Here is a 27,810-nt window from a genome sequence, read left to right on the forward strand (position 1 = left end):
CCCTGACTGCTGGGGGCTGAGGGTGCAAGCTAACATGTGGCTTGGCTGGGGGGCATGCCCATGGTGGATGGGCTGCCTGCGGGACATGACCAGGGGTGGGGGGTAGTCCTCTGTGCTGTGGGCTGCCTGCAGGTGCCGTGGGGGGGTAGAGGGAACACCTGGGAGGACCCACACTGCCAATTCACATGTAGGACTCACCGCACACCCCTGAAATTCACGTACCCCACTCTGACAGCAAAATCGCCTGTGAAACTTCCTACAAACCCCAGAAATACACCGTACCCTGCTGAAATCGCGTGTGAAACTTCCCGCGAACCCCAGTTATACAAGTACCCCACTCACACAGGCCCTTTCGCGGGTGAAACTTCCTGCGAACCCCAGTTATACACGTACCCCACTCGCACAGGCCCTTTCGCGTGTGAAACTTCCCGCGAACCCCCGTAATACATGTACCCTGCTCCAATCGCGTGTGAAACTTCACTCAAATCCCAGTTATACACATACCCCACTCGCACAGGCCCTTTCGCGTGTGAAACTTCACGCGAACCCCAGTTATACACGTACCCCACTCGCACAGGCCCTTTCGCGTGTGAAACGTCACGCGAACCCAGTTATACACGTACCCCACTCGCACAGGCCCTTCCGCGTGTGAAACTTCCTGCGAACCCCTGAAAAACACGTACCCCACTCGCACAGGCCCTTTCGTGTGTGAAACTTCACATGAACCCCAGTTATACACGTACCCCACTCTCACAGGCCCTTTCGCGTGTGAAACTTCACGCAAACCCCAGTTATACACGTACCCCACTCGCACATGCCCTTTTGCGTGTGAAACTTCCCGCGAACCCCCGAAATACACATACCCCACTCACACAGGCCCTTTCGTGTGTGAAACTTCACGCGAACCCCAGTTATACACATACCCCACTCGTACAGGCCCTTTCGCATGTGAAACTTCACGCAAACCCCATTTATACACGTACCCCACTCGCACAGGCCCTTTCACGTGTGAAACTTCATGCAAACCCCAGTTATACACGTACCCCATTCGCACAGGCACTTTCGCGTGTGAAACTTCACGCAAACCCCCGAAATACACGTACCCTGCTGAAATTGTGTGTGAAACTTCCTGCAAACCCCAGTTATACACGTACCCCACTAGCACAGGCCCTTTCACGTGTGAAACTTCACACGAACCCCATTAATACACGTTCCCTGCTTGGCATTTGCTGTTTGGCAGCCCCGTAAACTATTCCAGGGTTAGCGCAGCCCTTTGCGCTGGATTGGGGATTTTGATGGCTTTTCCTTGCACTAGGGGCGTTCTTGGAGGCTTAACTGGCGCTGCTGCAGGGTCGCTGTGCAACTCTGCGCCACGGCTGGTTTTGGAGGCGAAAATCCATGAATACGCTGTGCGCGGAAATCGATTTTAGCGCACGCGGCTGGCGCAGACATTCGCACACGCACACTGTGCGCCAGCCGCGTGTGCCACTTTTGTGCGAAATTCTATGAATTACCCTGAAAATATAGAAGTCGGTTTCCCTCCTAGTTGGGCTTGGGTGCGGGAGCTCTAGATAAGAGCCGCCATGTTGGGCACCGCACATCAGCGCCTCCTTCTTTGATAGATCAATTAAGCATATCAACGCAAAGACTAAAATTATGTACATTGGGCATAAGACTAAGCATTTCAAGCTATGGTGAGGTGTTCTGAACCAATATTGCTTAGTTGACAACTTTACTTATTAAAGCATTACGATCAACCATATGTTAAGTAACACAATGTTGAAACGTGGTGCAATTCTAAAAGCCACTACATTGTTAAATGCTGTGATGTTATTTGCAGATAGCATGAAAGGATATGGCTTGAAGGGCATCATTCTGGTTTACAAGCAAAGTGTGGTTCCATCTATACTATATGGGCTTCACTTGGATTGTCATACACATTCTGGATGGCTAAACAAAATCGAGGGGAAAATAAGAAGTAGAAAACTGGGTTTGCCCAATGAGCACTTGTTCAGTCAATCTGCTTTGTGTTAGGCTAAACTTCCTTGGGGTGATGCTTAGCAGTGAAAAGAACACAACTCTATTTCAAGGCCTGCCCAAAGCCAGCATGTCCTTTACTGTCTTTGGTTGGTAAGTGAATCCGTCAAGTAAGATGCATTTAAAACATTAAACGACTTCAAGAAAGTAAATGAGGATTATAGCAAAACTGTAGACTGGGAAATTGATCAGAAATGTAATTATCATGAACAAAACAGCAGTCATAAAAGATATATTATGGGATTGGAGATTAAGCTAACATCATTAGCTAATTATAGACAGGCTACAGTAAACCTCAGAAGTACATCATCATTTTCCCAGCAGCTGAATATAGAAGAATCTTTATGATGCTACCGATGAATCTACTGCTTGTGATGGATTTACTGAGGCCTAGATTGGGTATGCCCCTGACAGAAAGGACATTTGTATATATCTATGATTGTATCAAATCGCGTCACTTTTGGTTGCGATTTCAGGCTGGGCAGTTATCAATATTAGCACTGATATATTTCTACTTTTGATAGTGATTAGATTAAAACAAAACAAGAGATTATATTGCTATTAGCAAATCAAATGAATTAGATATTGATTGGTATTATTTTATACAATTCAATTCAATTCAGTCATTGCAAAAGTGGCCGAATGTTATGGCAACTAATGTTAGTATCAATATAAGAGCATGTTATATATTGTATTTTATGGGGATTTAAGCATTTTTTTAAGCACAGTGCACTGCTAAAACTAACACCCAGGACATCAAATATGATATAACTATTTTCATTGATGAGATCACTGATGACATCACAAATCTGGGTCGCTTAGTTAAGTTCTCTGACATATCTAAGCCGGCCGGTTTTGTTCACTGACAGTAATAATGTTTAAATGGAAAAGGTTCTATATATCTAGAAGTGTACCTTCTTGTATATCATAGAAGTAGTTTCCTTAGAATTGGTGTCAGCTCATGGTGCACAGATATGGGGTAATAAGCAGGCCTCATACACACAATTAATTTTTGTGCATGATGAGGAATTGTAATGTTACTGACATTTTCTATTGATGTTGTTTCTGTCTTCCTTACTTTAGTTTCCCTGTATGTGCCTCTAATTTGTATGCTTTGATTTATCAGCTATGAATTCCATGTTTAACAGTACTCAAAACTCTCCAAAGATAGCTTTTATTATTTTATAAGCGAAAATTACCAGAATAAAAACATTGTACTTCTATAGTATATGGTTCAGCTATTTCTTATGTGAATGTATGATTAGGTTCCTGTAGTAACAACAACACTCCAATATAATGTTTTTTTCAGATAAGTACATTCTTTAATACTTTAAGTAGTTTGTGAAAGGTCTCCCGATCACCCCTGACATCTTGTTACCAACATTACAAACACAACCCCTTTAAGGACATACACATCAAAATAAATGTCATAGGTGATGTTATCAATGATGTTATCAATGAAAATCGTTGATGTACTGGGTGTTAGTCTTACAGTTCACAGTGGTGCGAGTTATGGTTGCTTACCTTACCATAACTGACACATTTCTGGAGGTTTTCGATTTTACTTGTAACCATAAGTTTTTTCACTGAATTTGAAAGGTTTTTTATTAGTACAACTTAACCATAACATCCCTTAACAACATTTTTACACTGAATTTCATGGGTTTTTACCAGGATACCCTTAATTTTCTACATGGCTCTTACATCATACTGACTCCCCTGCCTCCAAATTGATAACCGCAGAGTCTGTGGACCATGCAAATGTCTGTAGACTTCAGACAGCATTCACACTGCCCAATAGTACAGGGGTTATCTTACAATGTTGTATCTTTCAACCGACAAAGACATATACATAAAACAACAATAGATATTTGTACTATATCCAAAAAAAAAATATTTATAGGCAATCTGAACGTCAGAAACTACAACTATGTTTTCATTTAGTGCACAAACCTTAACTGTACACCTCACAGTATCACCACAGTACAGCCTTTCTTACAGACTGACAAACACCTGGCACTTATTTCAGAAGAAGCTCTTAGAAAATAGTAAGTACACTGTATTTCTTTCTCTATTATTACCATGTGTTATGTATACATAACTTATAAAAAATAGCACTATTGTTTTGCTTTAACAGAAATGGCAAGCACACTGGAATGGTTAGAGGAATATTTCCCCAAAGACGAAATGACTGAAGAAAACAGCACTCATGGTATACAATACATTATTAAAACAAAAAAGTAATGTAATTTGTTCAAATGTCACCTTAATGTACTTTCCTTTTTAACAGTACATAGTAGTGATGAGGAAACCAGGGCCCAATTCCATTTGAGAGAACCTGAAGATGTACGCAGAGAGTCCCTAACCCCAAATGTACATAATGAACTAGTCAAGTTATCATCAAAAATGAATGACCTGAATAATAATGTCATGCAGTTGCTCACATTTGTGAAACATTATGTGAAGGAAAATGTTCACTATCATTGCCCTATTTGTACCTGTACCTTTTCACCTTGACACAACCAATCATCCCCAAGCACTCTTATTACACTGGATCTTTTCCCTCCCCCCTTAAGCACTCCCTTGTGCGCCCACTCCTGCGAAAACCTTCAGGTGACCCAATCTACCCTGCCAACTACCACCCTATTTCCACCACCCCCTTCCTGGGGAAGCTGATGGAGAAGTTGGCATTGACCCAACTCAACTCAAACACTGAACTTGTTGATGGTCTCCACAACCATTGATTTTGATTCCGAGCATCCAGAAGCACGGAAACTGCTCTTCTGAAAACCTGTGAAGAACTGCTTGCATATCTGGAATCCAACTCCCCTGCTGTCCTCATCCTTCTCGATCGCTCTTATGCCTTTGACACAGTCAACCATTCCACCCTCATACAAAGGCTCCATGATACCCTTGGTGTCTCAGAACGGGCACTGGACTGGCTGATATTCTTCCTTACTGACTGCTCTTCCCAAGTCAACTTGGGCACCTTATTCTCTCCTACTTCCTTCTCCACATGTGGTGTCACCCAGGGTTCTATCATCTCTCCTCGGCTCTTTAACATCTACCTTCCTCTGCGTGCACACCTCATCTCCTCCTTCTCATCCAATATCCAGTGTTACACAGACAACACACAGCTCTTTTTCAAACTGCCTGCTGAACCTCTTGCACCCTCCATCATTGCTGACTGCTTTTCTGCCATGCAGTCCTGGTGCACCTCCAATGATCTTGGCCTCAAGTCCTGTAAAACTGAGATCCTTCCCATCGGGACCCCTGCTCCTTCCTTCTTCCCTGTGAAGAAGTCACACTTTCAGCTCTTCCATCTCAAAGGAATTCTCAATTTTCTCACCTTCCCCCAGAGGCTCAATGTTACCACGAGCCCTGGATCTCTCTAGGCATGACCATTGCAATTGCCTTCTGCTGTATCTACCTTCTTCCACTCTGTGACCCCTCCAGCTAATCCAGAACAAAGCAGCAAGACTTATCATTAGCCTTAAGCCCAGGGACTGCATCTCTCCTGCACTAAAAAGTGAAGGTACGCCCCTCAATGCTCACAACAGAGAGAATACAACCCGCTAGGGAAGAAAGTCCCAAGTCAATCTTGTATGGATAACAAGTTTAATCTCAAACACAGATCAGAGCAACAGCTAAGAACACTGCTGCTAAGAATGTTCTGCTGAAGAGTAGTAAAAGCAGAATCTTATAAAAGAAAACATTGTCATAAGTGATGCAATACATAAAGTAAAAACCTGCACAGCTGATTGGATGGACCCGATACAGGTGCTGCCTTTATCCACATGGGATGGCATATTATTGGTCCAAGCCCAGTCCGTCCATTATCCATCATGTGGGTGGTGCAGTGCACATCTTCATCTCACTTCGAAGGTCAGTAAACAAATTAATTATACTCCTATTATACAGCTTGTTTATCACTCATACTGTGTGCTTGGTAGGCCTTAAAACTGACACACAGGAGGTTCCAGGGCAATCCATCCATCACAGACACACATTTCACTGACTCTCTCTACGCCATCCGGCTCCAATGCCTCTGCACTTGTTTTGAACTATAATTTACCACTCCCAGCACCTAGCAATACAAATCACATGACAGTTGCTTCAACGATACACTCTGTCCATCCTCTTTGAACATTTTCGGACTTGTTACATTGGGGTTGGTGGTCAAAGGGCACCTGGTGTCATGGAATTTGGGGATCTTAGAGTTTAGTCAGCTGTATGGGCTAGGGAATGGGCCAGGTCATACTTTCGTCAAAGTGAGATAACATGCACACCAGGCTCTGGCCTCTGATCACAGCCTTCTAGTGCACATTCCTCTTGGTTGAAAGACAATGAACAAATAGTGTGGTGGGTGGGGGTGCAAATTGTCCTCATTGGAGCTCGGGCATGACTGGAGATGTATGTCTCCTCGTGGATTTGCACCTAGTGCATGCAATGCCACATTTACCGTGCAAGCCTTCTCTTCCACCTATAATTATTAATATTTGCTCAAAATTGCGATGCCGCCCATGCCTTGGGTCACAACATGTGGTTACTATAATTGGTTAAATTAGCATGGGGTCCTGCTGGACGGGAAGCCATCCCTCTCACTGTCCACCTCCCCTCCTCGCTCATCACAGTGCTTTGAAAGCAGCTCATCTTACTTTAAACTGCCTAGGGGGGACGGGCTGCCACCCTTCCCAACAAAAGTCTTAATTGGCTCCCGGTTGCTGTATGAATTAAATTCAAATCCTTCTGCATCATCCATTAGGCTGTCTGGGCCCTGGGACCACACTAGCTACAACTTTATCTTACTAAATACTCTCTCTCTGGACCACTTCATTCCTCTGGCACCAACTCTTTTGTGTAATGCATTTTGCTTAACAGAGGATATGTGGTCAATCATTTTCCTCAGCTGGCTCCCTGCGTCTGCGCCTTGAGCAGGACTTTCTTAAATTCTGGAAGCTCCTCAAGACCTTCCTCTTCACCCCCTCCTTCACTTCTTCACTTCTCTGCTAATCCCACAGTTGCTGTGATTGGTGGCCGGGTCCATTATGCATCCTCGGGGCCCATGGCCTCCCACACCCAATCAGCCCAGCTCCTGTCTTCCCTCAGTACTTGCCCTGGCACACCTTCTGCCCTGGAGGATCGCACTTACTCCTAATGTGGCCCTTGACCATGTAGCACTCAACAACCAAGCACTTTATCTATGCCTCACCCATGAGCCCCGACCTCCTAACACTTAGTCCCTCTGCCTATTTTCTTTGCGGCCCTTGCATGTTCTTAATACATACAAGGCATAGTAGGTTTGCCCTTTCCTCCTTTCACCTCCTCTGCTCTAATTAATTATTGTGTTATGTTATGTTTTTGCACTCCCTTTGCCCCCCTCGCCCTGCGGGTGTTTTGAAATGGTATACTACTTGCTGTATAAGCACCTAACATATAAACAATAAATAAATAAATACATAAAATAAATGTGTTTACCTCTTTTTGTTTATGCATATCTTTCTATTATTATGTGCATGCTTTATCATGAACGGTAGGTTATGAATTAAGTGGCTGTTGTGGCGTTTAAAATTAGCTCACTTTTCATTTAGGCTTATCCCAAAAAATTACTGTGCCAACTCCAGATATATCGCAACCCGACAAACTCACTGTCAACCTAGTGAAACTCTACTTTGCTCATATTATTTATGCTATATGATCTGCTCAATACCATCCAACATTACTCAAGCACTTAGAGCAGAGGTCTACATGGGCATTATTTTAAACTGCAGTATGTTCACTCTCATCTAATTGTTGCATTATGTAGCTCAGCTGTGTACAGTTTCCTCACTAACAATATGTGTGAAATTGAGTCTAACATTTCGGTCACAGATTTTAAAGTAGATTGCAACACTGTATTGTATGTAGAACAGTGTTGGTACAAAAATGTTCTGCACCAATGCATGCACCAGTCTAACCTGTGTGGTAGACACAACATGTTGGTAGACATGTATAAATAATAAGCAACAACTATATGTGTCAGTTCCACAATTTGCTCAGAAACTGTGTGCTTTGGAAGGTCAGGAACTTTTTTGGGTTTCCTGCTATGTAATCACAAATGTTGTTGCATAATGCACAGACATAGGGGGATGTAAAATGAATAGGGGTGCATAGTAATTTGTATCAGTAAACAAGCAGCTGCAAAAATATTGCAGCTGTGTTTGTACTTTCGAAGCTGGATATCAATCTCTTCACTATGAACCCATATTTGTAACTCCTTTTGTCAGATTTGTGGACGTTTTTTAATGTGGCCCTTAACATGACAAATCTTATGATGGAGTGCAGCTGATAAATGCTTTGTTTTGATGTTGGCAAGTGTTCTTTTTTCTTATTTGTGGTAGTTCATGGATTCTGCCATTTTGCAGGTTGCTACACCAAACCAATGATATGTAACAGATTACTTTATGTATGTGAATTAACACGTTATGCTAATTTATGCCATGCCTTTTGTGCTCAGGACTAAGATGGCCATTTTGCATGTTCAGTTTATAGTAATAAATGAATGCAGAGGGAAAAAAAACATGTGACCTTCCTTCATATTTCTGGTGAAGGAATGCCTTTTGCTCAATTGGCCTCTTATAGATTAGCCTTTTATGATTGAAGAAAGTGTGTGAAAGATTGTATATTGTATAAATTGGATGAGCAAGTAGAGTCTGAATGGATGGTGACCGAGTTTCTCAGTTTGAGATGCATTTCTCGTGGGTATAGTACATTTATTTTTAAGATGCTAAGCCTGAATGAAACCTCGGCTAAGTGTATAGATCATAGTGACCATATTTTTTTTTACAGTCTTAGAATTCATGATAAGGGGTGCACATATGAAGTGAAAGATATCCACCAACTATGGAATTTGCCAGGTCAAACCTATAGAAAACGAAGTGAGGGCATTTGATATGGGAAATTAATTTTTCTCATACATAGCCATAGTATAACATGTACTACTGCTAAAACACTCTTCAGAAAACACTTAAAACAAATATGGAAACCCTACTTTTCAAGTGATACCTATAAACTGTACTAAATTACAAACCTAAATATACTGAATATATTTTATATGAACAACAATGTATATTATGTATTGAAAATATAAAAAAAACAGACCTTTGCCATGTCACAGTTTTTCTTTACAGCTTTTTTCTAAGATGTCATCAAGCAAGCAACAACAACGAGCCAGAAGGAAGAATCATCTGCAGGGAAGTAAAGTTTTACAATAAAATATTTTTTAAAGTTGTGTTCTCAAATCTGTATATACAAATATTGTAGATAATACAACAATACCTGTTATTCAGTGCAAAAACTTTGTCAAAGGGACGTTATGGTTCCAAGTAAAACCGAAAAACCATTGAAATTCGCCAGTTATGGTAAGCTAAGCAACCATAACTCGCGCCACCACCGTGCACTGCTAAGACTAACACCCAGGACATCAAAGATGACATCACATGACTGGCTCACTCTTTTTTCTTTTGCTGACATATCTAGGCCACATGGTTTTCTTCAGTAACAGTCAGAAACTAAAGCAGCGCAACTTAACCATAACGTCCCTCTAACTAAGTTTTTTCACTGAATTTCATAGGTTTTTAGTAGTGCAACCTAACAATAATGACTTTGACTTTATATACATATCATATGGAACTGACTGAATCTCTTCTACTGTACTTGATGTCCGCGAACTCATTTAATGTTCGCGGACATGTTCGAAGAACAGTACCACTACCTAAAAACTCTGGGGGGTATGTTTGATTGTTATATCATAACATAGGAACATTTAACAAATTCAAAAAGAAGCACACAAACACATTATCAGGGTAATTCATAGAATTTCGCAGAAAAGTGTCGCAAGCGGCTGGCGCAGAGTGTCCGCGTGCGATTGTCTGCGCCAGGCACGTGCGCTAAAACCGATTTCCGCGCACAGCGTATTCATGGATTTTAGGCTCCCAAACCAGCCGTGGCGCAGAGTATCGCAGCGACCCTGCAGCAGCGCCAGTAACGCCCCCAAGAACGCCCTCGCGCAAGGAAAAGCCATCAAAATCGCTAAATCATCGACAAAGGGCTGCGCTAACCCTGGACCAGTCTACAGGGCTGCCAAACAAGGAACGCAAAGCGGGTAACGTGCATATCAGGGGTACGCGTGAAGTTATACACGCGATTAGCCAGGGTACGTGTATTACAGAGGTACGCGTGAAGTTTTACACGCGATTAGCCAGGGCACGTGTATCACAGGGGTACGCAGGAATTATCACACGCGATTTGGCTGGGTACATGTATTACAGGGGTACACGGGAAGTTCTACACGCGATTCGGCTGGGTACGTGTATTACAGGGGTGCGCGGGAATTCTCACATGCGATTTGGCCAGGTACGTGTATTACAGGGGTGCGCTGGAATTATCACACGCGATTAGGCTGGGTGGGTCCTCACAGGTGTTCCCTGTACACCCTCCACGGCCCCTGCAGGCAGCCCACAAAACAGGGGACTACCCTGCACACCTGCTCATGTCCCCCTGCACCCCCACCCCCAGCAGTGCAGGGGCAGCCTCCACCAGGCCCCCACTCATGTCTCCCACCACCCCCACCCCCCAGCATCCAGGGGCACCCTCCACCAGGTCCCCACCCATGTCTCCCACCACCCCCACCCCCCAGCCACCTGGGGCACCCTCCACCAGGCCCCCACTCATGTCTCCCACCACCCCCACCCCCCAGCATCCAGGGGCACCCTCCACCAGGCCCCCACCCATGTCTCCCACCACCCCCACCCCCCAGCCACCAGGGGCACCCTCCACCAGGCCCCCACTCATGTCTCCTATCACCCCCACCCCCCCGCCACCAGGGGCACCCTCCACCAGGCCCCCATCCATGTCTCCCACCACCCCCACCCCCCAGCAGTGCAGGGGCAGCCTCCACCAGGCCCCCACTCATGTCCCCTATCACCCCCACCCCCCCGCCACCAGGGGCACCCTCCACCAGGCCCCCATCCATGTCTCCCACCACCCCCACCCCCCAGCAGTGCAGGGGCACCCTCCACCAGGCCCCCACTCATGTCCCCTATCACCCCCACCCCCCGCCACCAGGGGCACCCTCCACCAGGCCCCCACTCATGTCTCCCACCACCCCCACCCCCCAGCATCCAGGGGCACCCTCCACCAGGCCCCCACCCATGTCTCCCACCACCCCCACCCCCCAGCAGTGCAGGGGCAGCCTCCACCAGGCCCCCACTCATGTCCCCTATCACCCCCACCCCCCCGCCACCAGGGGCACCCTCCACCAGGCCCCCATCCATGTCTCCCACCACCCCCACCCCCCAGCAGTGCTGGGGCACCCTCCACCAGGCCCCCACCCATGTCCCCTATCACCCCCACCCCCAGCACTGCAGGGGCACCCTCCACCAGGCCCCCACTCATGTCCCCTATCACCCCCACCCCCCAGCCACCAGGGGCACCCTCCACCAGGCCCCCACTCATGTCTCCCACCACCCCCATCCCCCAGCATCCAGGGGCACCCTCCACCAGGCCCCCACCCATGTCTCCCACCACCCCCACCCCCCAGCAGTGCAGGGGCAGCCTCCACCAGGCCCCCACTCATGTCTTCCACCACCCCCACCCCCCAGCAGTGCAGGGGCAGCCTCCACCAGGCCCCCACTCATGTCTCCCACCACCCCCACCCCCCAGCATCCAGGGGCACCCTCCACCAGGCCCCCACCCATGTCTCCCACCACCCCCACCCCCCAGCAGTGCAGGGGCAGCCTCCACCAGGCCCCCACTCATGTCCCCTATCACCCCCACCCCCCGCCACCAGGGGCACCCTCCACCAGGCCCCCATCCATGTCTCCCACCACCCCCACCCCCCAGCAGTGCAGGGGCACCCTCCACCAGGCCCCCACCCATGTCCCCTATCACCCCCACCCCCCAGCACTGCAGGGGCACCCTCCACCAGGCCCCCACTCATGTCCCCTATCACCCCCACCCCCCAGCCACCAGGGGCACCCTCCACCAGGCCCCCACTCATGTCTCCCACCACCCCCAACCCCCAGCATCCAGGGGCACCCTCCACCAGGCCCCCACCCATGTCTCCCACCACCCCCACCCCCCAGCAGTGCAGGGGCAGCCTCCACCAGGCCCCCACTCATGTCTCCCACCACCCCCACCCCCCAGCAGTGCAGGGGCAGCCTCCACCAGGCCCCCACTCATGTCTCCCACCACCCCCACCCCCCAGCATCCAGGGGCACCCTCCACCAGGCCCCCACCCATGTATCCCACCACCCCCACCCCCCAGCAGTGCAGGGGCACCCTCCACCAGGCACCCACCCATGTCTCCCACCACCCCCACCCCCCAGCAGTGCAGGGGCAGCCTCCACCAGGCCCCCACCCATGTCTCCCACCACCCCCACCCCCCAGCAGTGCAGGGGCAGCCTCCACCAGGCCCCCACTCATGTCTACCACCACCCCCACCCCCCAGCCACCAGGGGCACCCTCCACCAGGCCCCCACCCATGTCTCCCACCACCCCCACCCCCCAGCAGTGCAGGGGCAGCCTCCACCAGGCCCCCACTCATGTCCCCTATCACCCCCACCCCCCCGCCACCAGGGGCACCCTTCACCAGGCCCCCATCCATGTCTCCCACCACCCCCACCCCCCAGCAGTGCAGGGGCACCCTCCACCAGGCCCCCACCCATGTCCCCTATCACCCCCACCCCCAGCAGTGCAGGGGCACCCTCCACCAGGCCCCCACTCATGTCCCCTATCACCCCCACCCCCCGCCACCAGGGGCACCCTCCACCAGGACCCCACCCATGTCTCCCACCACCCCCACCCCCCAGCAGTGCAGGGGCACCCTCCACCAGGCCCCCACCCATGTCTCCTACCACCCCCACCCCCCAGCGCTGTGGGGCACCTGCCAGCAGGCCCCCACCCATGTCCAACCCATGTCTCCCACCACCCCCACCCCCCAGCCACCAGGGGCATCCTCCACCAGGACACCAACTTCCCTGGCACTGAAGCTGGTGCCCCTCTGCCTCCTTGGCCGGGGGTTGCCACTGGTGCCAGATGTTGTAGTGCCCGACATGGCAACCCCAGAGGCAGGAGTGGGTGGGCAACTGGGTCCTGGGGCTGGGCTGTGGGGCGACGGAAAAGCAGTCGGGAGCCTTTGGTTCCAGCAGGGGTGGTCACAGCAACAGCACCCCTGGCTGATGTGCAGGCAGCAAATGGCAGGGCACGTGGGCAGCAGGCAGTCAGGCAGCAGCAGATGGCAGGTGGGAGCGTGCTCAGGGCTCTGGGGGGCAGTAATTTGGCCTCCTGGGCAGGAGCGTGGTCTTTCGTGTGTGAACGCGTGGACAGCTTGATACGTAGTGAGTGATTTTGCACGTGAAAATCCCACACGTCTGCGTGTAAATCGATGAAAGGCCCTTAGCGCGTAAACGCGTATGCGCGTCTATGAAGTCACGTGCACGCGTAGGAAAAAGTTGCGTGACACGTGTGTTATTGGTGGAAATAGCCCTACACGCAGAAGTGTCAAAGCGTTTAATTGGTGCAAATGGACCTACACGCAGAAGTGTCAAAGCGTGTAATTGGTGCAAATGGACATACACGCAGAAGTGACAAAGCGTGTAATTGGTGCAAATGGACCTACACGCAGAAGTGACAAAGCGTGTAATTGGTGGGAATGGGCCTAGCACGTACACGCCGCGTAAGTGACGCTGTACGTGTGGGCCTGCATATAAGGTACGTGTAGAACACCAATTCCTTGTACTGCTTTTCGTGGAGAGCAAGTGGGTGAATTCTGTACTTCTTGTCGTTTCACACACCGATTTACTTCACGGCGTTTCAAGTTCGTACTCCCTGTTACCTCTGACAGCTTTTTCTATTTTTTCTCTTGTACTGGTTTACCTGGGCCTGTTCCCTCAAACAGTGTTCCCTTCTACTGTTGTCCTGTCTCCTCAGACAGCGTACATATCTTCTTTTGGCGGGGGTGTTGCCAACCAAACGCGCTCATTTTTCACGCTCTTTTACCTGGCAGACGGTGAGTCACGCACGTATCTAACATCTGTGCTTGCTCCGTGTGTAGCCTACCCCTTCAGAGGTCATTCTAGGCTGCGTGTGACACGCATACGTTCATTCTTGTGTTACTGGGTGCCACAGCGTAGTGCAGGTTTTTCTTTCTGCACACGTGGTCTAGGAGGGGTTGCGTGCATGTCATCTTCCTTTTTTGGGCCTCCTGTGCGTTGCGTGACCCGTCATCTTTCCCCAGGGGTTACATTCAGCCTTGCTAGAGCACTAGGGTACAATTACCATCTGGTACCCAACCCCTTTGACCCCCAATTGCCCAGGACAATAGTCTACATCCACTCCCATACGCACATTAACATCAGTGCCATGGCTGGGAGGCGAGGATTCCGTAAGGGTGGCAAAGGTGGAAGAGCCACAAGTGGTGGCCGTGGTGGATCCGGTAGGGGACGTGGTCGTAACTGGCAGGGTGAGCCTGTTCCCCCATGTGTGGAGGACCAGTCACGGGCACCCATAATCCCCCCCCTCCCCCCTCCCGTTGAGGCTGATGTGGCTGACACCATCCATGCTCAGCCTTTGTTGGACCAGCCCAGTGTGGCACCAGACCTGGCTGACTCCATTGCTGACTTCCAGGTCAGCAGGGCTACGACACGTGCGCTGGTGCACGTTGATGCCATCATGCCACGTGGATCTGGGGCAGCAAGGTCATCTGCTGCACCAAGGAGGCAGGGCGGAGAGGCTGCAGGGGCAGCTGCGGCTCCATCCACCCCAGCCCTCACACACCCAGCCAGGACAGTGTCGGTCCTAGTCCATGCTGCTGACATTCCCCCTGACACCATCACACTAGAGCCAATGCCTGCACCAACTCCCATGCTGAGTGTGCAATCCCACACTCCTGATACAGAGTCCACCAGGGCTCCTGCCCCTAGTGTCCAGAGCGGCGCAGGACACTCAGGATCACCATCACCTTCCAAGAGGAAGAGTGCTCGTCCGGCACAGGCTGATGCCCCAGACACGACTACACAGTCCGGCCCGTCCAGGAAGCCCAGCTTCACGGATGACGAACTGAATGCACTTGTCGAGTATGTGTCCGGACATGACAACGAGATGGTCATTGTTGCAGGATCCAAGACCACACCTGCACCACGCCAGGCACACTGGCAGACCGTTGCGGACATCGTAAGTGCCCTTGGAATCGTGAGGCGCACAGCCAATGATTGCTATAAGCGCTGGAATGACCTAAAGCGCAGGGAAAAGAGTAAGCTGGCCTCAAGTCATGCCGCAACTCTAGTGACTGGAGGTGGGTCTCCAGTAGTAGACATGGAACTCACTCCACATGAGTCAGTCGCTGGGACCTACGTCACGGAGGAACAGATCCAAGGCGTGGGAGATCTGGCTGATTACGAGGCATTGTCCGGTGAGTGCACATGCATGTGTGTGTCATCCATGTGCATGGTGTGTGTGTGAGGGCTTCTGTTTGTGTGCCAGGTGAGAGTGTGTGCGCCTGAGTCGTATGGGTCAGCCATGTGCTTCATGCAATACTTCCTGCGCAGCTGCATTTGGCCATAGCAGTATCCCTTCTGCCAACAGTAGACATCTAGCCCAACTGCACGCCAGTTGCCCTTGAAGTGTCACCTTGCCACAACATAGTTGCTTATTTTTCACTGTTCATTCAGTCAGATTGTTTGCATTCCCCCCCTTTTACTAGCCATGTCGCTGTCCACTAGTCACATGTCTGACATGGCTATGGTAAAGTGGAGTGACTTTGTTACCTGGATATCATTTGTACACACATGTCCCTGTGCAATTGGACCATTTCAGACTGGCAGCTCCAGGTGAAAAATCTGACCTGTTAGAATTAGAAAAGCAATTACATGCGGGAACTGGACTGAATGAATAGGTGCTGCCCTCCTCTCCATCTTCACTCAATAGCAATGGTACATGCCATCTGTGTGATGGCATGTGTGTTTCACCTGGCAATCACAGGCCAATGTGTGATGCCACTGCCAGGCAGCATGCAGAAAATGTGTTCATCTTCCATCTTGGTGTCATCAGTGTGTGCCATTTGCCTGCACTTCATACGCAGTGAGGGTGCATGCATGGGAGGGTTTTAGTCATGTGGGACATGTGTCAATCAAGTACTCGTTCTCTTGCTTCTCAGCCCTCATTGTGTGCCATGGTGCTAATGCCTGTTTCCATTTCTTTCTTTTCATGTCTTTGCAGGGGAAGACGCACCTGATACTGCTGGGGTTGTGGAGATGGTGCAGACCCAGGAGGAGTCCGAGGGCCGACCAACCACCAGTGAGGGACGTGGTGTGGTGGTGGGGGAGAACCCACAAGTGCTGCAGGTCCTGCTCTCAAGGGGTGTCTCTGGCTGCACCTCCCCCGAGCTGTACTCAGGTGTTGATTCGGATGAGACCTACGTGCCGTCGCAGGTGAGTGTTCCAGGGAGGGATTCTGTTCTGTCTCACCCACCTGCACCAGGGTCAGAACCCTCCATGGGGATGTCAGTGTTGGCAGCTACGCCTTTGGTGGTTACGGATGCAGGGTCACACTCCGCGACATCTGATCCTGTTCCTGGGCCAGCAGATCAGAGGGGGAATGCAGTCCTGCAGCCTCAGGCAGTGCCGGCACAGCAAGGCGCAGTTCGCCTTGCCCCAGACAGGTGTGGTGCCCGCCGACGTGGTGGCCGTACGCCACCTGGCAATACCGCATGGGAGCAATCCATTTACGGTATGGCAACCCAACAGGCTGCATCATCCGAGATGATGGCTCAGGCCATGGATAGGGTGGCCACTTCCATTGTCCCCCCAGAAAGGCTGATGGAGCGACTAGAGCAGGCAACCGACTCCATCTGCCAGTCACACAGGGAGGACATGTTGGGGTCCAACAGGGACAGGCGGGCGGCACTGGCGACTCTGCAGGAGGCCATCTCCATTGAGTCCCAGGGCCACAGGGAAGCCCTGAGGCAGGAGCTCCTTCACCTCAGGACGACTCTTGTTGAGCTTGAGGCTTCAACACACCAAAGGACAGAACAGCAGCTGGAGCGTCTCACCCGTACGCTCTCAGCTGAGATGCAGGCAACGAGGGCGGAGGTCCGGGCATCCCGTGAGTTGTTGCATGGGGACCTCCGCACACTCATCCTCCAGAACCAGACCTACCACACCCGCATGCTTGCAGCCATGGAGGAGCAGACTAGGGCCTTGCGTGGGCTGCCTCCCATAGGGCAACCACCTCCGGATGCAGCTGCACAGGGTGATAATAGCGACAGCAGTGATACTCCCACAATAGGGTAGCCGTGTGGGCCATGAGCCCATGGAGGTGTTTTATTTTCCCAGGATCCACGCAGGTGGGTTCTGGTGTGCATCCTGTCCTCAGACCTCCTGGGTGGCCTCCCCAACCCCCCCGGGCCCATCAATGGCCATTTTTGATTGTTTCTTATTTTTATTTTTATTTTTATTTATTTTATTCCCTATTTTTTTGGGACGATTTGTTGGCTTCCGTGGTTCCTGTGGGCATACGCTTCATTGTGGCTGGGCACATGCAGGCTTGTAATGTATTTGGTTCAGATGCTTGGGTTTGAGTCACACACACCCCTCCTGCTTCCCGTTTCCATGGGCTTGCAAAGGGTGTGCCCAAGTGACAGTGAATTACACAGTGACGTTGGACTCCCATGAGCTGTGTGGGCAGTCTGTAGTCAATACTGTGTATACATTCCTAGTGCATATTGCTGTTGTGTTGTACACTGCATGTTGCATTGATGTGTAACTCATCTTCTGTGTCTACCTCCCAATTTGCAGGTCCCTTCCTCATGTCTACACAAGGACCTCTAGTCTGGAGATGGGGTCCATGTTGGCAGCAGTGCACCTACAACTCTACATGGCGCCAACACTGCACAGTTGGTAGTGGTGGGAGTGCAGGCATTTCCAGGTGGTGAGACTACTAATATGTAACATTTGTGATGTCATGTTAATGGTAGTACGTGCTCAAGTATGTTGTTGGTCCGGCATTGCTGTGAGCATTTCAGGTGTTGCAGGTTTCTAATAGGGACACTGTACATAGTGACACTAGTGTCATGTTGTGGGGATTACTTTGTTTACCTGCAAATAGCATGACATGGCACGGTGTGTCGTGTGGCGGTGCTGGGGTTGGGTTGGCTGACATGGCACTGTCCTCTTGTTGCATTTTGCAAGTGGGTATTCTTTTTAGCTGCTTGAATGTGTAACTCCACAAAACTGCATTGGTGGTGTCTGTGTGGGTAGGGATGCACACATTGTGACACTTCCAGGTGAACAATCTCAGGCTGATATGGTATTCACGGTTCATTCTCCAGACATTCAGGATCAGTGTCAGGTTGAGTCATCATTGATTGTCAGATGGAATGTGCCAGGGCAGTGTGCACTCCACAGGGGTGTGATTTCTATGTGAAGTAATTAGCCACTAGCTGTGTACGGGCTGCCTCCCCCCGTGCCCTTTCCCCTCCCATGCGCAGCGGCTGTGCATGTGGTTGGGGATGTGGGGCCACCACCATGTCCACGGCCAGGCCCCGGCGTGTTGTAACGTTGTGCAGGACACATGCTGCCACTATGATCCTGCACACTACTGGGGGAGCGTATCACAGCTGGCCGCCAGAACAGACAAGGGAGCGAAAGCGTGACGTTAGCACTCCGAATGTGCGCTCCACTATGCCCCGGGTTGTAATGTGGGCTGTGTTATATCTTACCTCGGGTGGCGTGGTGGGGTTCCGAATTGGCGTCATCATGTGGGGGCTGAGAGGGTAGGCACTGTCCCCTGTGGAGATGGTGATTGGTATCATTGGTGGGGTTGTAACCTTGCTCAGTATCCAACATGCATGCATGTGCAGTGGCATACATACTCACCAAGCAGCCATGTATCGCCATGCCGCCCAGCTTCTAGGTCCCGGCTTAGGGTGGACATTCGGTAAATGAAGCTGTCGTGGGTGGACCCGGGATAGTTGGCATATACTGAGGTGATGATTCCCTTGGCATTACATGCTACCTGCACGTTGATGGAATGCCAGTGCTTGCGGTTCCTATAGATGTGCTCAGATGCCCTGGGGGGACGTAGAGCCACATGGGTGCAGTCGATGGCACCTAGCACTTTGGGGAATCGTGCCACACCGTAAAAATCCAGGGCGGCAGCATGCCTTTCTGCAGGTGTTCTGGGCAGGTATATGTGCCTGCGGACTGATGGGCGTGCAGTGATGATGTTCAAGACCTGGTGTAGGCAGCGTGACTGGGTGGCCTGTGACACCCCACCCACTATGGCACTTGTCCGCTGAAATGATCCAGTGGCTAAGAAGTGCAGTACATTGAGGACCTTCTCCAGGGGGCTGAGTGCTTGGGAGCACAGGGTGGGTGATGTGAGGTCATCCTCCCACTCACTCACCAGGTCCAGTATTATGTGTGGTGGAAACCTGTACCTCCCATACACCTGGTCATCAGGCATCCCGAAAAGGCTGGTTCTGGGTGTGAATATTCTGGCCCTGACTATCCTCCTCCTCCTCCTTTGGTAGCCCACTGCCACTGCTGCTAGGAACGGTATGTTCATCCTGGCGTCTGAGCTTGTTATTGTTAAAGTGTGCAAATTTATGCTTTGCGCGTGTTCTAGGCGAGTGTGTGACCCGCGCACCCCTGGAATCCAGTTCCCAGTCCAATAGCGTGTGGAAATTCCCACGCACCACGGGATACAGGTGCGCTGACGTACTTGCGTGTGTAAGTGCCCGCGCACCCATGAAATACACGTACATAGGCCAATCGTGTGTACGCGCACTTTTGTCCAATTACACGCTGACGTGCAGTATTTCCACGTGTGCTCCGTCATCACGTGCTGAGTGGGGAACACCCGTGCGGGTCACGTCACAGACGCGCTGAGGCACTCTGGTCCAATAGAATCGCGTATGCGTGCTGACGCGCTTACGCGCTAAGGGCCTTTCCTCGGATTTCACGCTGACGTGCAGGATTTTCACGTGCCAAATCACTCCGTATCAAGCTGGCCACGCGAAAACACACGGAAGACCACGCTCCTGCCCAGAAGGCCGAGTTACTGCCCCCCAGTGCCCCGAGCAGCCTCCCACGTGCCATCTGCTGCTGCCTGCCTGCCTGCTGCCACCGTGCCCTGCCATTTGGTGCCTGCACATCAGCCATCTGCAGGGGTCCAGTTGCTGTGTCCACCCCTACTGGAACAGAAGACTCCCGACTGGGATTACATCGCTCCACAGCCCAGCCCCAGGACCCAGTTGCCCACCCACACCTGCCTCTGGGGTTGCCATGTCGGGCACTTCCACATCTGGCACCAGTGGCAACCCCAGGCCAGAGGGGCAGAGGGGCACCAGCTTCACTGCCACCGAAGTTGGTGTCCTGGTGGAGCATGTCCTGGGGCAGTATGATGCCCTCTTTGGATCGTCCCGCGCCAGCAAGGAAGAACGGGAGAGGATCTGGGCCGACTGTGTGGTTGCCATCAACGCGGAGGGGGTGGCAACCCGCAACGTCCTGAAGATCAAGAAGCGCTGGGAGGACTTGAGGTCCAGGACCCTTGTGAAGGCCCGGCGCCTCGTGGAGGGGGGCCGGGGCCGCATGAGTTCCATCCAGATGAGGGTCCTGGAACGCGTACGCCCAGCGCTCCACGCCCAGATCCTTGAGAGGGAGGCCCGTCTGGAGTTGAGCGGTAAGTGTCCAAGCATTACTGTGTGAGACAGGGCATGTTGCGGTGTGCTGGTTCTATGATACTTGCCTGTATGTGTGCCATAGGCCATGTATGCATGTATGTGTGCAGGGACATGATAGTAATGCATGTGCGACCAGTGATGTGTGACCCACATGGTTGTTGCATGTGTTCAAATGCCGCATGGGGAGCCCTATGCAGATTTTGAACATGAGAGCATGCCAGTCTCTGTACCTGGACATGGGTGGGGGTGAGGGATGGGTGCTGATGCCAGGTACATATATGGTAGCCATGTCTGTGTGCCTGACCTGCGTGTCTGTGACTTGTGCATGCCATGGATGCATGACACATGTGTGTGACAATGCACAGATTCAGTGAAGCAGCCAAATTACCCTTGTATCCGCTGTGTTTGGTGTGTTTGGGGCCAGATGGATGTGACTGAGGTGAAGTGTGTGCATGTGATAGGCATGAGCCATGATGCATGTGAGTTACATATCATTGAATGTTTCAAGAGTCCATTGGACATGCATGGAAATGTCCATGGCATGCACCATGCCTGTTACTGTGTGTGTTTTGCCTGGACTGACCCATGTGTTGTGGAGGGACATGATGGAAGTGTACTTTGACAGTGGTGCTCATCTGCTATTGCTTCCTGTCTAGGGGACCATTGTACAGTACCCTGATGCTTGTGTTCTTTGTCTCCCTCTACGCAGCGGCTAGTGAAGAAGAGGGCGGAGACGGCGCTGTGGAGCAAGGCGGCGGGGATGCCCCCACGGCTGCAGCGGAAGGGGTGGGTGAGCCTCCACAGGGGCCTGCTACGGTGGGAGACGGTGAGGAGCCATCCAGGTTGGTGGTTTGCACAGAGGAGGAGGAGGCCGCCACTGGGGCACACATGGGGCCTGGTGGGGGCATCCCTGCTGGTGCAAGTGGTGCAGTCCAGGGCCAGGGGCAGGAGGCAGCACAGGTCACCGTGGAGGGGCCTCTGCATGTCGCTGTCGCTGACCCTGTGAGTGCACCACCATGCACCAGCAGGGATGCCCCGTCCCAGGCCCGTCCGCAGGTAGAGGGGATGTCCATGTCACCTGACTCCCCTCCACCTGCGGACGTGGGAACCCCTGGCCGTGAGGAGAAGGTCCTGATTGGGGTCGCGATGCGCACGGCTGTGATTCGTGATGCCGTGCATGCTTCCCGGAGGAGCACGCACGTCATCACGAAGTGCACCGTGCCGACGTGGCCCAATTGGGATTGGCCATGTTCGGGGGTTTGCTGCATGTGTTGGCCAATCTGGCGGCCCTCTCCTCCTCTGTGCAGGCTATACACCAGTCGTTCTCCTTGCCGTCTTCCGGCCCAGATGCCACCAGGGCCCCCTGTGGACCTGCCCCGACCAATGCAGCCAGCTCGGTGGGGATCCCATCCCTGCCACAGTTGGGAGTCGGAGGTCCAGCAGGGGTGGACAACACAGCAACTGGACCCCAGCAGATGGAAGATGTGACAGCATCATCGGGCAGGGCACGTGCACGACGGCGTCGGTGGTTTCCATCAGCCTGGATGCCGTCGTGCTGGCAGAGGCAGTGGCGTCGGAGGCAGCAGCAGGCTCGACGTGGGAGGCATCATGGCTCGGGGCCATCAAGATCAGAGGGGCAGGCATCGGCCGGAGGGCAGGGCAACCCTGGGATGGTGGTGTCTTCCGTGTGGGAGCAGTTGGTCCAGCGGATAGGTGCGGAGCGGCAGCGGGCGGAAGAGGAGCGGCTCACCATGGTCAGGGCGGAGTTCTCCATGCGTCGGGCGTTGAGGCGGGCTGAGTGCCTCGAGGAAGCTCGCAGGGAGTTTGAGCTGAACATGGGGTTATCCCTGCGAGACCTCGGGGCCAGGACAGAGTCCCGCCTCCAGGACATCGACATGGAGTTCAATGATGCCCTGGCCAGCAACATCACCGAGTGAGCCGCAGGACTTGCCCGCTGCCTTTGTATATAGTTATTTAGTTAGTTAGTGTTATGTTTCCTTTATTCATTTTTATTTTTTTGGACCGCTCGGACAATGGCCACTTTTTTGTAGATATTTTTTTCATTAGGTAGTAGTAGGTTTCATTTATGGTGTTGGGCTCATGGACCCTGGAATATTCGTGTATATAGTTTGCTTTTTGAAGAAACATTTTTTTTATTGATTATTGTGTTCACCATGAGGAAATGGTTTTTCATTATTTTCCTTCCACATGACATTGCTTTGGACAACATTTGTTTTTGGATTACTTTGTTTTTTTTATTTTTACATTTGTTCTCGGACATGGACCATTTATTTTGTTATCCCCATTGTTGTATGTTTGATTTGTTTACTTATTTTTCATCTTTAATACATGTTTTTTTAACTTTCACTTGTGGTATTTTCTCATTGGTTTCATACATGTCATGATATGGGTTTTGACATTCACTTGCACCCGTTGTGTATGTGTGTGTGACGGACATGTGTTCATTTACATACTTGCCATTGGGGTTGTATCATGTAATTGCATTCACTATGTGGGTGGATGCAATCCTTGCCTGGGTGTTTGTGCTGGGTATGCTGCCCATTACTGCCATGATTGAGTATCGTCAGGACCTGGGGGCAGGGGGACATGTGTGGGTGCCTGGTGGAGGATGCCCCTGCACTGCTGGGGGGTGGGGGTGGTGGGAGACATGGGTGGGGGCCTGGTGGAGGGTGCCCCTGGTGGCGGGGGGGTGGGGGTGATAGGGGACATGAGTGGGGGCCTGGTGGGGGCTGCCCCTGCACTGCTGGGGGGTGGGGGTGGTGGGAGACATGAGTGGGGGCCTGGTGGGGGCTGCCCCTGCACTGCTGGGGGTGGGGGTGGTGGAAGACATGAGTGGGGGCCTGGTGGAGGGTGCCCATGGTGGCAGGGGGGTGGGGGTGGTGGGAGACATGAGTGGGGGCCTGGTGGAGGGTGCCCATGGTGGCAGGGGGGTGGGGGTGGTGGGAGACATGAGTGGGGGCCTGGTGGAGGCTGCCCCTGGATGGTGGGGGGTGGGGGTGGTGGGAGACATGAGTGGGGGCCTGGTGGAGGCTGCCCCTGCACTGCTGGGGGGTGGGGGTGGTGGGAGACATGAGTGGGGGCCTGGTGGAGGGTGCCCCTGGTGGCGGGGAGGTGGGGGTGATAGGGGACATGAGTGGGGGCCTGGTGGGGGCTGCCCCTGCACTGCTGGGGGGTGGGGGTGGTGGGAGACATGAGTGGGGGCCTGGTGGAGGGTGCCCATGGTGGCAGGGGGGTGGGGGTGGTGGGAGACATGAGTGGGGGCCTGGTGGAGGCTGCCCCTGGATGGTGGGGGGTGGGGGTGGTGGGAGACATGAGTGGGGGCCTGGTGGAGGGTGCCCCTGGTGACTGGGGGGGTGGGGGTGGTGGGAGACATGAGTGGGGGCCTGGTGGAGGGTGCCCCTGGATGGTGTGGGGTGGGGGTGGTGGGAGACATGAGTGGGGGCCTGGTGGAGGGTGCCCCTGGTGACTGGGGGGGTGGGGGTGGTGGGAGACATGAGTGGGGGCCTGGTGGAGGGTGCCCCTGGTGGCGGGGGGGTGGGGGTGATAGGGGACATGAGTGGGGGCCTGGTGGGGCCTGCCCCTGCACTGCTGGGGGGTGGGGGTGGTGGGAGACATGGGTGGGGGCCTGGTGGAGGCTGCCCCTGCACTGCTGGGGGGTGGGGGTGGTGGGAGACATGAGTGGGGGCCTGGTGGAGGGTGCCCATGGTGGCGGGGGGGTGGGGGTGGTGGGAGACATGAGTGGGCCTGGTGGAGGCTGCCCCTGCACTGCTGGGGGGTGGGGGTGGTGGGAGACATGAGTGGGGGCCTGGTGGAGGCTGCCCCTGCACTGCTGGGGGGTGGGGGTGGTGGGAGACATGGGTGGGGGCCTGGTGGAGGCTGCCCCTGCACTGCTGGGGGCCGGGGGTGGTGGGAGACATGAGTGGGGGCCTGGTGGAGGCTGCCCCTGCACTGCTGGGGGGTGGGGGTGGTGGGAGACATGAGTGGGGGCCTGGTGGAGGGTGCCCATGGTGGCAGGGGGGTGGGGGTGGTGGGAGACATGAGTGGGGGCCTGGTGGAGGCTGCCCCTGGATGGTGGGGGGTGGGGGTGGTGGGAGACATGAGTGGGGGCCTGGTGGAGGCTGCCCCTGGTGACTGGGGGGTGGGGGTGGTGGGAGACATGAGTGGGGGCCTGGTGGAGGGTGCCCCTGGTGGCGGGGGGGTGGGGGTGATAGGGGACATGAGTGGGGGCCTGGTGGGGGCTGCCCCTGCACTGCTGGGGGGTGGGGGTGGTGGGAGACATGAGTGGGGGCCTGGTGGAGGGTGCCCATGGTGGCAGGGGGGGTGGGGGTGGTGGGAGACATGAGTGGGGGCCTGGTGGAGGCTGCCCCTGGATGGTGGGGGTGGGGGTGGTGGGAGACATGAGTGGGGGCCTGGTGGAGGGTGCCCCTGGTGACTGGGGGGGTGGGGGTGGTGGGAGACATGAGTGGGGGCCTGGTGGAGGGTGCCCCTGGATGGTGGGGGGTGGGGGTGGTGGGAGACATGAGTGGGGGCCTGGTGGAGGGTGCCCCTGGTGACTGGGGGGGTGGGGGTGGTGGGAGACATGAGTGGGGGCCTGGTGGAGGGTGCCCCTGGTGGCGGGGGGGTGGGGGTGATAGGGGACATGAGTGGGGGCCTGGTGGAGGCTGCCCCTGCACTGCTGGGGGGTGGGGGTGGTGGGAGACATGAGTGGGGGCCTGGTGGAGGGTGCCCCTGGATGGTGGGGGGTGGGGGTGGTGGGAGACATGAGTGGGGGCCTGGTGGAGGCTGCCCCTGGATGGTGGGGGGTGGGGGTGGTGGGAGACATGAGTGGGGGCCTGGTGGAGGGTGCCCCTGGTGACTGGGGGGGTGGGGGTGGTGGGAGACATGAGTGGGGCCTGGTGGAGGGTGCCCCTGGATGGTGGGGGGTGGGGGTGATGGGAGACATGAGTGGGGGCCTGGTGGAGGGTGCCCCTGGTGACTGGGGTGTGGGGGTGGTGGGAGACATGAGTGGGGGCCTGGTGGAGGGTGCCCCTGGTGGCGGGGGGGTGGGGGTGATAGGGGACATGAGTGGGGGCCTGGTGGAGGGTGCCCCTGGTGACTGGGGGGGTGGGGGTGGTGGGAGACATGAGTGGGGGCCTGGTGGAGGGTGCCCCTGGATGGTGGGGGGTGGGGGTGGTGGGAGACATGAGTGGGGGCCTGGTGGAGGGTGCCCCTGGTGACTGGGGGGTGGGGGTGGTGGGAGACATGAGTGGGGGCCTGGTGGAGGGTGCCCCTGGTGGCGGGGGGGTGGGGGTGATAGGGGACATGAGTGGGGGCCTGGTGGAGGCTGCCCCTGCACTGCTGGGGGGTGGGGGTGGTGGGAGACATGAGTGGGGGCCTGGTGGAGGGTGCCCCTGGATGGTGGGGGTGGTGGGAGACATGAGCAGGTGTGCAGGATAGTCCCCTGTTTTGTGGGCTGCCTGCAGGGGCCATCGAGGGTGTACAGGGAACACCTGTGAGGACCCACCCAGCCTAATCGCGTGTGTAACTTCCCACGCACCCCTGTAAAACACGTACCAAGCCAAATCGCGTGTGATAATTCCCGCGCACCCCTGAAATACACGCGCCCAGGCTATTCGCGTGTGGAAATTCCCGCGCACCCCTGAAATACACGTACCCTGCTGAAATCGCGTGTTAAACTTCCCGCGCACCCCTGAAATACACGCGCCCAGGCTATTCGCGTGTGGAAATTCCCACGCACCCCTGAAATACACGTACCCTGCTGTAATCGCGTGTGGGACTTCCCGCGCACCCCTGAAATACACGCGCCCAGGCTATTCGCGTGTGGAACTTCCCGCGCACCCCTGAAATACACGCGCCCAGGCTATTCGCGTGTGGAACTTCCCGCGCACCCCTGAAATACACGCGCCCAGGCTATTCGCGTGTGGAACTCCCCGCGCACCCCTGAAATACACGTACCCTGCTGTAATCGCTTGTGGGACTTCCCGCGCACCCCTGAAATACACGCGCCCAGGCTATTCGCGTGTGGAACTTCCCGCGCACCACTGAAATACACGTACCCTGCTGTAATCGCGTGTTGGACTTCCCGCGCACCCCTGAAATACACACGCCCAGGCTATTCGCATGTGGAACTTCCCGCGCACCCCTGAAATACACGCGCCCAGGCTATTCGCGTGTGGAACTTCCCGCGCACCTCTGAAATACACGCGCCCAGGCTATTCGCGTGTGGAACTTCCCGCGCACCCCTGAAATACACGCGCCCAGGCTATTCGCGTGTGGAACTTCCCGCGCACCCCTGAAATACACGTACCCTGCTGTAATCGCGTGTGGGACTTCCCGCGCACCCCTGAAATACACGTACCCTGATGGAATCGCGTGTGGAACTTCCCGCGCACCCCTGAAATACACCTACCCTGATGGAATCGCGTGTGAGACTTCCCGCGCACCCCGGTATACACGCACACGTATTTTTTGTCAGCGTGTCCGTGTTTGTGGGTACCCCTTTGCACGTCATTTGTCCTGGAGGGCCACAGTATAGGACATTCATCATGGCAGTATATGGGTGCTATTTGTTGGCGCACCTTTTGGCGCACATTTCTTACAGCCGCAGAGACGCTACCGCCTGCTTTCTTGTGGCGGTCGTGTTTGTGCCTGTGCGCTGGTTTGAGCGTGCGCTTTTTTGCCCTATTCTATTCCACGAATACGTGTTGTAGGCGAGCGTGTGGGCGTTCCGCGCACTTGTGCCCTGTACTTCCCCCGTGACGCCCACGTTTTTGCAAGTTGTTCCCCATTCCGAGTGTTACGCCCGTGTTCCGCCTACTTTTGTTGCGTGCGCCGCGCTATGTGCGAATTTCGCTGTTGCCTGTGCGATTTTCGCTGTGACCTGGCGCACGCTGTTAGATGGCCTGTGCGCCAACGTGCGCGGCGCACTTTTTATCGCACATCCGCTGGTTTTCTCGCGCACGGACTTCCATGAATCGACGTGCGCTGCTTTTCGTGCGATTTTCGCACTTGCACTGCGATTTTCGCTATTC

This window comes from Ambystoma mexicanum, chromosome 7q (assembly GCF_040938575.1).
Source record: "Ambystoma mexicanum isolate Mex_15411 chromosome 7q, UKY_AmexF1_1, whole genome shotgun sequence".
NCBI lineage: Eukaryota > Metazoa > Chordata > Amphibia > Caudata > Ambystomatidae > Ambystoma > Ambystoma mexicanum.